The sequence below is a fragment of the Aquarana catesbeiana genome, linkage group LG05 (genome assembly GCF_042186555.1).
Source record: "Aquarana catesbeiana isolate 2022-GZ linkage group LG05, ASM4218655v1, whole genome shotgun sequence".
Lineage (NCBI taxonomy): Eukaryota > Metazoa > Chordata > Amphibia > Anura > Ranidae > Aquarana > Aquarana catesbeiana.
The window spans coordinates 148,065,689-148,078,089 of NC_133328.1; the positions used below are offsets into that span (position 1 = coordinate 148,065,689).

General features: G+C 43.2%; 1 protein-coding gene across 3 annotated transcripts in view; it reads right to left on the reverse strand.

Moving 5' to 3' along the window:
* Positions 1-12,401, reverse strand: part of NEK10 (NIMA related kinase 10) — a 515,946-nt gene that overhangs the window by 291,137 nt on the left and 212,408 nt on the right. The gene's annotated exons all lie outside the window — the stretch shown is intronic.

The window sequence follows — 12,401 nt, forward strand, 5'->3', positions numbered from 1 at the left end:
AAAAAAAAAATGTATAGATAAGTATTAGTGTCAGTGTGTTTTAGGTAGAATAAAAAAAGCAAAATGCGCACTATTGTTTCTGAGCCCCGCTACAGTTATAAACAACAAATAATATGCATATATGTGGTATTGCTGTGATCGTCAGGAGCAGGAGAATTTATTTTAGGTTGTGCTTTGGTGGTAGGCTATGGTAATAGAGAGAAGGAGAAACCATCACCAACTTGTAAATGTATCGAAACAAACAACTTGGATAAATTACAAGTTGACGAGGGTTTCTCACAGTATGTCTCACTGAAGACACATCATTGAAAATTTCTTGAACTGTTTAAAGGACGTTTATTCAATTTAATTTGGTTTACAAGTTGCACTATGGCTCAGCACTTTGCACTTTAATGTTTTATATGATCTAAAAGGTTGTACTAGTTTATATTATGTATGTTATCGATGTCTTCCTATTTCAGTTGTCAACACAACAGGTATAGGTTTAACTAGCGCCCCCCACATTTCTCCTTTTCACTATTCAAAGTATAGTTATTCTACACTTTTAGGGGAGCAACTTTTTTAGTTTCACAATTTATGTATTTTTTTTTTTGTTATACTTATTTTCGTGAGGTACCGTTTTAGTCTAGGCTACGGTAATATCAAGAAGTAAAAAGCTAAAAAAAAAAAAAATTTTTTTTTACTATTTTGACCCAGTTTTTCTTTGATAATATAAACGAATCATGAGATAGCCATTACAATTTACCTCCAAATAAAAGCCCAATTTGTCCTGAAACAAACAAGGTATGATCCACCTGGATCACTATGTAGTTGCAATGATATGTACAGTTTTGCTAACAGTTGCAAAATTCAGGCATTAGGATTTGTTCTACTCTCCATCATGAAAAGGGTTAACATATGTTGCATAATTTTGTCATTTTATATATACTGTATATATTGAATTAGAATAACTCATATAAACAACAAATTGCTGAGATATCACACTGAGCCGATCAGCATGAGAATTTGATGCCAAGGCATGCTCAGTCTTCTAATTAAAAGTTTTGGGGTTTTTTTAGATAAAAATGCCAATGGTTACATCATGTTTTGCAGGTATTCAAAATACTGAAATTATTTGAATGAATGTTTCAGAATTTCTTAAAGCATTTCTGAGCTAACTGGATTGTAAAGGGGTTGGAAAGCTTGTAATAATGAGCATGGTTACATTGTAGAAGGGTCCTGTGGCTTTCATAGAAACTGTAAAAAAAAAAAAAACAATCCAAAAACTAATTAGGATAGAGTTGTTTTCCTTCCTCCTCAGAAAAGCAAAATTTTTTTTCACTGCTTATACACAGAATCTCCAAAAAAAAAAACAAAAAAAAAAACAAAAAAAAACAAAAGAAAAGCCTAGAAGATGTTAATTATATATAGTTCCCAGTGTGAGATCTGTCTATTCAGGGGAAGTTAGAGGGTCCATGCACACTAGGCAGATAAAAAAAAATGCCAGAACCTCTGGCAGAAAAAGCAGCTTAAAAAGCTCATAGTGTCTCTTATTGCATATGAGTTTAGGCGCGTTAATGGGCATTTGTTTTTATGGGCGTTTTTTTACAAAACATTCCTCTCAGTTAATTTTTAACTATAATCAATGTACTTTTAAAAATTATGACTGTTCCTAAACGCTGTGTGTAGGCACACCAGGCGTTTTTTCTACTTGAAAGCTCCTCTCGAAAACACTCCTCTGCAAATATGCCTCTAAACACCCAAATGTGCATGGACAAATAGACTAACAAAAGCCTGTTTAAGTATTATTTTCTATGCCCTGTGCCCAGTGTGCATGAGGCCTTACATGACTTCAGTAAAATATGGCATGCAGTGTGTATGCCCTAACCAGAGGGCAATATATATTTGTCTTTGCTTTACTGAAATGATATTCATGATATCTTGCTGAAATAAACATACAGTATATCATTTCTGCAAAGAACTGCACATATGACGGGTGTATTATGTTACAGCAAAGAAAATGAGCACACAATAAAAGTTATATTTTTTTATCATTAATGAAATGTGATTAGTTCCTATGGTCAACAACTTCAATATTGTTCTTATTTTCTTTTTTCAAGTTATGTTGCAACAGTACCGGTTAAACAAAACACAGTGAGTAGAGTTGGGTGAACGGTTTGGGCCGAGCAAAAGTTCGGCCCGAACATCTCCTATTCGCCCCTTCAGCGAACACCCGAAATTGTGGGGCGCTCTTCGCAGTGCATTCTAGGGCCCTAATTGGATGAAGCAATACACCTGACAGGTGGTCAGGTGCAAGGCTTTGCCCAATCAGGGCACAGAGCACTGTCAGAGCCCTGAGTGGACAAAGTCATGATGACTTTGCCCAATCATGGCTCACTTCCCATAGTCCCACCCAATACTACAAAAGGTTCCCTCCGACAGGAAGCTTTTGCAGTGTGTTGTTGGAGTGGAGATAGAGCAGGGCTCATTTGCTATTAGCAAATGAATGTGTTAACTAATTGTGACTTATTGTGAGTGTAGAGTGTTAGTGTAGTGTTAGTATAGTGTGAGTATAGTGTGTAAATATAGTGTAGTGTCAGTGTGGTATGTCAGTATAGTGTGAGTATAGTATAGTGTGATTATAGTGTGTCAGCATAGTGTGAGTATAGTGTAGTGTGTCAGTATATTGTGAGTATAGTGTAGTGTGTCAGTATAGTGTGTGTAGTGTGTACAGTGCCTTGAAAAAGTATTCATACCCCTTGAAATTTTCCTCATTTTGTCATGTTACAACCAAAAACTTAAATGTATTTTATTGGAATTTTATGTGATAAACCAACACAAAGTGGCACATAATTGTGAAGTGGAAGGAAAATGATAAATGGTTTTCAACATTTTTTACAAATAAATGTCTGAAAAGTGTGGCGTGCATTTGTATTCAGCCCCCTTTACTTGATACCCCTAACTAATGTCTAGTGGAACCAATTGCCTTCAGAAGTCACCTAATTTGTAATTAGAGTCCACCAGTGGGTAATTTAATCTCAGTATAAATACAGCTGTTCCATGAAGCCCTCAGAGGTTTGTTAGAGAACCTTAGTGAACAAACAGCATCATGAATGCCAAGAAACACACCAGACAGGTCAGGAATAAAGTTGTGGAGAAGTTTAAAGCAGGGTTAGGCTATAAAAAAATATGCTAAGCTTTGAACATCTCACAGAGCACTGTTCAATCCACCATCTGAAAATGGAAAGAGTATGGCACAACTGCAAACCTACCAAGACATGGCCGTTCACATAAACTGACAGACCGGGCAAGGAGAGCAGCCAAGAGGCCCATGGTAACTCTGGAGGAGCTGCAGAGATCCACAGCTCAGGTGGAAGAATCTGTCCATAGGACAACTAATAGTCATGCAATAGTCATGCACTCCACAAATCTGCCCTTTATGGAAGAGTGGCAAGAAGAAAGCCATTGTTGAAAGAAAGCCATCAGAAGTCCCATTTGCAGTTTGTGAGAAGCCATGTGGGGGACACAGCAAACATGTGGAAGAAGGTGAACTGGTCAGATGAGACCAAAATTCAACTTTTTGGCCTGAAAGCAAAATGGTATGTGTGGCGGAAAACTAACACTGCGCATCACCCTGAGCACAACATCCCCACCGTGAAACATGGCGGTGGCAGCATTGTGTTGTGGGGATGCTTTTCTTCAGCAGGGACAGGAAAGCTGGTCAGAGTTGATGGGAAGATGGATGGAGCCAAATACAGGGCAATCTTAACCACTTCAATACCAGGCGCTTAGAAGATACCTTCCTGCCCAAGCCAATTTTCATCTTTCAGCGCTGTCTCAATTTGAATGACAATTGCGTGGTCATGCTACACTGTACCCAAACAAATTTTTTTATCATTTTGTTCCCACAAATAGAGCTTTCTTTTGGTGGTATTTGATCACCTCTGGGATTTTTATTTTTTGTGCAACAAATAAAAAAATACCAAAAGTTTTGAAAAAAACAAGTTTTTCTTTGTTTCTGTTAAAATTTTTTGTAAATAAGTAAGTTTTCTCCTTTAATGATGGGCACTGATATGGCTGCACAGACAGGCACTTATAAGGTGGCACTGATGGGCACCGATGAGGTGGCACCAATTAGGTGGCATTGACGGGCACTGATGACGGGCACTGATAGGCGGCACTGATGGGCACTGATAGGTGGCACTGATGGGCACTGATAGGTGGCACTGGTATGCGGCACTGATGGGCACTCATAGGCAGCACTGATGGGCACTCATAGGCGGCACTGATGGGCACTTGTAAGTGGCACTGATGGGTACTTATGGGTGGCACTGATGGGTACTTATGGGTGGCACTGATAGGTGGCACGGATGGGCACTGAAAGGTGGGCACTGATGGGCATGAATGGGCACTGACAGGTGGCACTGATGGGTTGCACTGATGTCATTGATGGGTGGCACTGATGATACTGATGGGTGGCATTGCTGGGCATCACTGATGTGTTAGTACATACTGGTGCCAATCAGTGCCCATTTGTGGGCACTGATTGGCACAGATTTGGCATTTATTTGAACATGTGGACGGCCATGGGGTACATACCTGGCCATCCACATGTTGCCCTATTCCCTGGTGGTCCTAGTGGCGTCCCTGGTGGTCCAGTGTGGTCATCTGACGGGGGGGGCTGTGCTGATTAACAATCAGCGCAGACCCCCCCTGTCAGGAGAGCCGCAGATCGGCTCTCCTCTACTCGCGTCTGTCAGACGCGAGTAAGGAACTGCCGATCAATGGCTCTTCCTATTTACATCATGATAAGCCGTGATTGGACACAGCTGTTCACGTGGTAAAGAGCCTCCGCCGGAGATCGGTGTAGCGGTGTGTCAGACTGAAACACCGCTCCACCGATCGTCGCGATGCGCACGCCCACGGGCGCGCAGCAGCTGTTATCCTGAAGGACATCACATGACGCCCAGTCAGGATAACTGAACCACCGCCCGGCTGTCATTTTGCTATAGGCCGGGTGGAAAGCGGTTAAAAGAAAACCTGTTAGAGTCTGCAAAAGACTTGAGACTGGGGCAGAGGTTTACCTTCCAGCAGGACAACAGCTCTAAACATACAGCCAGAGCGACAATGGACATCAAAGCATATTTCTGACAATGGACATCAAAGCATATTCATGTGTTATGCCCCGTACACACGGTCGGATTTTCCCATGGAAAATGTCCGATCGGAGCGTGTTGTCGGAAATTCCGACCGTGTGTGGGCTCCATCGGACATTTTCCATCGGATTTCCATTCCGTTGTCGGAAATTCCGATCGTGTGTACACAAATCTGACGGACAAAGTGCCACACATGCTCAGAATAAATAAAGAGATGAAAGCTATTGGCCACTGCCCCGTTTATAGTCCCGACGTACGTGTTTTACGTCACCGCGTTCAGAACGATCGGATTTTCCGACAACTTTGTGTGACCGTGTGTATGACAAGTTTGAGCCAACATCCGTCAGAAAAAATCCTAGGATTTTGTTGTCGGAATGTCCGAACAAAGTCCGACCGTGTGTACGGGGCATTAGAATGGCCCAGTCAAAGTCCAGTCCTAAATCCAAATGAGAATCTGTGGCAAGACTTGAAAACTGTTGTTCACAGACGCTCTCCATCCAATCTGACAGAGCTTGAGCTATTTTGCAAAGAAGAATGGGCAAAAGTTTCACTCTCTAGATGCACAAAGCTGGTAGAGACATACCCAAAAAGACTTGCAGCTGTAATTGCAGTGAAAGGTGGTTCTACAAAGTATTGACTCAAGGGGGCTGAATACAAATGCATGCCACACTTGTTGAAAACCATTTATCATTTTCCTTCCATTTCACAATTGTGTGCCACTTTGTGTTGGTCTAACATAAAATCCCAATAAAATACATTTACGTTTTTGGTTGTAACATGACAAAATGTGGAAACCGTCAAGGCATGTAGTGTCAGTGTAGTGTGTTAGTGTAGTGCAGTATTTAACACAGCATTACATAACATTTAGTGCTGTATACAGTGCTGTATACCTTTTTTTTTGGTTGCTGGGTGTTTTTTTTTGTCCCTTGCCTGCCCCCTTTCTTTTTTTAAATGGTCAGCCGCAGTTTTTTTGACTGCGACGCTGGTGTTCCCCCTTTTTTATTTTTTTTATCGTGTTTACATTTCAGTCAGGGTCAGTCCTCAATTTAAAGTGCGCCAAACACCACTTTTCATTCCATAAAGTGCATCGAACCACACATTTAATTTTAAATGTATGAAATAAGCCCCCTGATCATGTCTGGGAGGCCAACAAGGAGAGGCAGACTTTCCAATGGCACTATGAGGGGGCCAGCAACATCTGTGTCCACAGGCAAAGGTGGATGTGGTTCGTCCTCACGCAGAGCACACCTTTGTCTCTGTTTGGTGATGTTGCCCATGCTATCCAGCCACAGCATGCAGAGGAGGTGGTGGACTGACTTATTAAACCATCATCCTCATCCTCTATGAGCTGACACAAGTGCGCAGTCCACCACAGCTGTCAGAGTGGGTTATTCAGCCTCCTAGTCCACAACTACTCCTGCCATAGCCCCAGCATCATGCATTGAGGAATCAGCTGAATTATTTGAACACAGCGTCAGCCATGGCCCAACCCCCCCCCCCCCCCCCCCGCTGCAGCGAATTGCTAAGCTGGCTCCAGTGATGATGAGGATGGAGGAGATGATGATGATGAGGTCACTGACACAACTGCCAGATAAAGCAGAGGAGGAAAGTGAGGGGGAGGCACAACCCCAATGAGGCAGTATGTCCTCCAGAGACAGCCATCATGGAAGAGTAGAGAGCAGCCACCTGATTCCATCAGATTGTGGAGCTGTTATCTCCCGGGCCACTTCCCACAGCTCAGCTGTGTGGGCCTTTTTTAGCACATGTGCAGCTGATCGCAATGTTGCAATCTCTGCCACAAGCAGGTCAAGCGTGGCAAAAACACCAGCCATTTGAGTACCACATGCTTGACAAGGCATTTAACCTCCCACCACTCAGCTCGTTGGCAAGGGCACCTGAAAGCCACACACAAGGGACACAATTCTTCTCCACCTCACCTTTCATGTCTACCCCTGCTATATATCATGACCTCTCAGCAGCCTCCACTGACAGGAACGATGGTATAGCAAAGGGTGTCACAGGTCCTTGCAACACATCTCCAAACAGTACACCACCAGCTGTAGAGTATAGTAGGCAAATTTCTCTACCCCAGCTGCTGAATTGAAAAAAAAATATGTTCCCTGCCACCCACATGCCCAGCATCTAAATTCCAGCTTGTCCAAACTCCTGCCTTTCCATCTGGTGGATTTTGCCCCCTTCCCTGAATTTGTCGCTATTTCTTTGCATGTAAGGCCATGCCAGCTCTGTACCATTACATGGAAGGGAATGTTTCGGCATCGTTGGGCAAGGCAGTCAGCAGAAAGGTCCACATTACTGCTGACATGTGGTCCAGCAAACATGGTCAGAGATGATATATTTTGTTCACAGCACACTGGGTAACTATGCTTGCAACTAGGAAGGATGCAGGACAGGGCTCAGTACTGGAGCTTGTTTTTCTGCTATGTCGCCATACAGCTGGTGGTGATGATGCGAGATCTGTCAGCTCCACCCCCTCCTCCTCCCTTCTGTTGAATTGTCCTATGAACCATCAGTATCCCTTAAGCATTGAAGGAGTTATTCAACAAGTCAGGCCAAAAGATGCCATGCAGTGCTTCAGCTGATCTGTCTAGGGGACAGGAGCCACACTGGAGCAGAGATTCTTTCAGCTCTGCAGGGGCAGGCCCAGAGGTGGTTCAGCTTTATGCAGACACCATTCTTGCGACGCCACACAACACACAAGAGGAGAGGGAGGAGGAGGATTCTGGCAGTTTTGGAGGCATTGAAGCAGAAGAAGACATACATCAAACATTAAGAGATGGTTTTCAGTCCCCGAAAACCTTAGGTGTAGTACGTGGCTGGGAGGAGGAAGTTCCAGATAGTGAAATCCTCAATGATCCCAATGACTCTGCTTCTCATGCCCCCCGCAAATTTGGGGTGCATGGGCTCCCTTATTCTTTAAAGCATGCAAAAGGACCCAATAATTCGTGGCATCAAGGCGAAGGATCATTATTGTTTGGTAACCCTCCGCGACCAGTCTCGGAGCCATCTTGCCCTCGCAGAGAGAGCACAGGACGAAATAACTTGAGGGCACCTTAACCACTTGAGCCCCGGACCATTATGCTGCCTAAGGACCAGAGGTCTTTTTCCAATTTAGCACTGCGTCGCTTTAACTGCTAATTGCGCGGTCATGCAATGCTGTACCCAAACGAAATTTGCGTCCTTTTCTTCCCACAAATAGAGGTTTCTTTTGATGGTATTTGATCACCTCTGCAGTTTTTATTTTTTGCGCTATAAACGGAAAAAGACCGAAAATTTTGAAAAAAAATGATATTTTCTACTTTTTGTTATTAAAAAAATCCAATAAACTAAATTTTAGTCATACATTTAGGCCAAAATGTATTCGGCCACATGTCTTTGGTAAAAAAAATGTCAATAAGCGTATATTTATTGGTTTGCGCAAAAGTTATAGCGTCTACAAACTAGGGTACATTTTCTGTAATTTACACAGCTTTTAGTTTATGACTGCCTATGTCATTTCTTGAGGTGCTAAAATGGCAGGGCAGTACAAAACCCCCCCAAATTACCCCATTTTGGAAAGTAGACACCCCAAGGAAATTGCTGAGAGGCATGTTGAACCCATTGAATATTTTTTTTTTTTTGTCCCAAGTGATTGAATAATGACAAAAAAAAAAAAATATTTACAAAAAGTTGTCACTAAATGATACATTGCTCACACAGGCCATGGGCCTATGTGGAATTGCACCCCAAAATACATTCAGCTGCTTCTCCTGAGTATGGGGATACCACATGTGTGGGACTTTTTGGGAGCCTAGCCGCGTACGGGGCCCCGAAAAACCAAGCACCGCCTTCAGGATTTCTAAGGGTGTAAATTTTTGATTTCACTCTTCACTGCCTATCACAGTTTCGGAGGCCATGGAATGCCCAGGTGGCACTATAAAACGCTGATGGCGAACCTAAATATTTACGTCCCTAACTAGCGTCACCAGCGACACTAATACAGCGATCAGAAAAATGATCGCTTAGCGACACTGGTGACTGGGGGTGATCAAGGGGTTAAAACTTTATTAGGGGGTGTTAGGGGGGTTCCCTAGACCTAAAGGGGGCTAACACTAACTGCCCTAACACTGTAACTGTCCCAAACTGACACCAATACAGTAATCAGAAAAAAAAAAAAAAACCTGCTTGGTGTCAGTTTGTGACGGGGGGGTGATTGGGGGGCGATTGGGGGGGCGATGGGGGGGGGGATCGGGGTGTTTTGTGTGCCTGGCATGTTCTACTGTGTTGTGTAGTGTGTTTTCACTCACAGTGATGTCTTCTCCCCTCGGCGCTGGAACGGAAACTACCGAGCCGAGGAGAGATGACATCATTTCCTTTGCTGCTGTTTAGCATACAGCAGCAAAGGAATGTTCCCATTGGCCGGCGGCGATCGCGAGGGGGGGCCACGAACGGATGGCCTCCCCCTCACCTCCGATCGCCGGGGAACAAAAGACGACCGCCTCGGGCACCGGGGGGGGTCCGATCGGACCCCCCACCCGCGGAAGGCAAATCACGTACATGTACGTGATTTTGCCTGTCCGTGCCGCCTTGCCGACGTACATCGGCGTGAGGCGGTCGTCAAGTGGTTAAAGAGGAGTTTATGTGACACCTTTCCAGACTCTGATAGGTTACAGTCTCATAGAAAAGGTAGTTTTGAAGCTTCTGTTGGTCAAAGGAGGAGTGGTGGAAAAGGGGGCTGCCTAAGTGATGTACTAAAAAAAAATGTGTCCACGGCGCCCAGCGCTGTCAGCTTCAAGATCCCATTGGCAGTGTCTGCATCATATGGTGGAAGATTATCTAGGGGCAAAAACATATACGGAGACCTTTCCAGTAGATGATCCACTGGGTTACTGGGTCATGAGAATAGACCACTGGCTAGAACTTGCCCAGTACTATGCAATTAAGCTGCTGGGCTGCCCTTTATCCAGCGTGCTTTCCGAGCGGACATTCAGTGCTGCCGAAAGGTTTTGTGACAGATAAAAGAGCGTGTCTGTCCACAGACTCCATTGACAGGCTGACATTTGTCAAAATAAATCAGTCCTGGATTAGCAGCAGCTATCAAGCCCCTGATGCTGATGTCGCTGATTAAGTGTTTTTGGGAACTCAAATCTCTGCGAGACTGTCTAGGCTGCCTAGCTTTGTGGGTGTTGATTTTAGCTTGAAGTAATTTTTTGGTATTACAGGATTTAGATCAACTCAAAGTAAAGAGAGCCTTGGACCCTATTCATGTTAAACAAGGAAAACGCAGACTATCAGAAAGAAAGGACATAGTCATACATCCAGCAGACAAAGGAGGGAGTGTGGTGATTCAATCGAAGGAGAAGTATCAAGAAGAAATAAACCAACAACTACAAGATGCCAGTACATATGTAAAACTCCTAAGGAACCCTTCATCACAATACAAGAATGAGTTGGAGAAAATCGTTCACCTGGGAACTAAAAAAGACATACTAGACAAGAAAGAAGCTAAATATCTCATGCCAGAAGCTTGTAGATTATCAGTGATCTATACTATTTCAAAAATCCATAAGGATAAAGACAACCCACCTGGAAGACCCATTGTCAATGGGATAGATTCTTTAACATCAAGAATGGAACAATACATTGACAACTTCATACAATCGGCAGTACAACAAACAAAAGCATACATGTATTACAACTCTTATGCCGTGTACACATGGTCTGACTTTTCGGCTACAAAAGTCCGACGGACGCCGACGGACCAAGTCCAGCGGACAATCCGATCGTGTGTGGGCTTCCCCGGACTTTCAGCGGACTTTTCCAGCCGCAAATCTGACGGACTTTAGATTTGGAACATGCTTCAAATCTTTACATCGTAACTCCGCCGGACCAAGAAATCCGCTCGTCTGTATGCTAGTCTGACGGACAAAAACCCACGCTAGGACAGATATTGACTACTGGCTATCAACTTCCTCATTTTAGTCCGGTGTACGTCATCACGTACAAATCCGTTGGACTTTTGTGTGATCGTGTGTAGGCAAGTCCGGTCGTTAAAAAGTCTGTTGAAAGTCCGCCAAATGTCCGTCAAAATTCTGTCGAAAGTCTGTCGGACTTTAAACAACATAGTAAATGCAAATGTAAACAGAGAAAGTACCTAATTAAATGCATAGATTTCTGCCTTAAGAACAATTATTTTTGGCATGACCAAGCATATTACAAACAAATAACTGGTATAGCCATGGGAGCCAAATTCGCACCCAGTGTGGCTAACCCCTTTATGGTGCAATGGGAAGAAGAAAGAGTCTATAAACATCTACCCATTGAATTTACTTTCTATAAAAGATTTATAGATGTGATTATCGTCTGGAGTGACAAACATCTACATAGTATTTTACAGAAAAACCAACCTTCACCAAAGAGCTTGCACACTAAGAGACGTGATCTTTAAGAATGTAATCAAACCACCTCCAAAAAGAGAATTTACCTTTTTTACAGGGAAATGTTTTTTCCCATGTAAATACTGTTATGCCTACACACATTCAAAGAAACCATATATAAAGAGAACGGAATTTGAGGTCACAACAACAGGATACACTTAACCTAACAAGGACTTTATTAGCTGCAACACTGAAGGCGCAGTATATGTCCTTGAATGTACCTGTAAACTACAGTATGTAGGTAGAACTAAAAGAACTCTGAAGACTAGAATCAAAGAACATATACAAAAAATTATAAAAGGATTTCCTAAGCATAGTGTGTCTAGACACTTTGCATTAGTACACAACAAAAATTCAACACATTTACAGTTTTGGGGCATAGAGAAATACAATAAAGCATGATGAGGGAGCCATGAAATCAGGACTCTTAGCTAGAAGGAATCCAAATGGATACATACCCTGAAGATGCTCACACCATATAGGCTGAATATCGAATTCGACCTTAACTGTTTCATAAGCAATTATTATCTTTCCCCCACTACCTGCTACTGTACTAGGGATCATTTAGTCCATGGGGTCATACCAGTATATGCAATATAGGGAATCTATATATGTAGGAGTAGTTGCTGTATAATTTTAACCACTTCCCGCCCGCCATATAACAGAATGACGTGCGCTAAGTGGTTAAGTCATCCTGACTGGACGTCAAATGACATCCAGCAGGATAAGCCGCAATCGAGTGCCTGCGGGGCGCGCAGCGTGGCAATCGTTGGTGTGTCAGTCTGGCACACAGCATCACTGATCTCAGTAAAGAGCCTCTGATGTAGGCTCT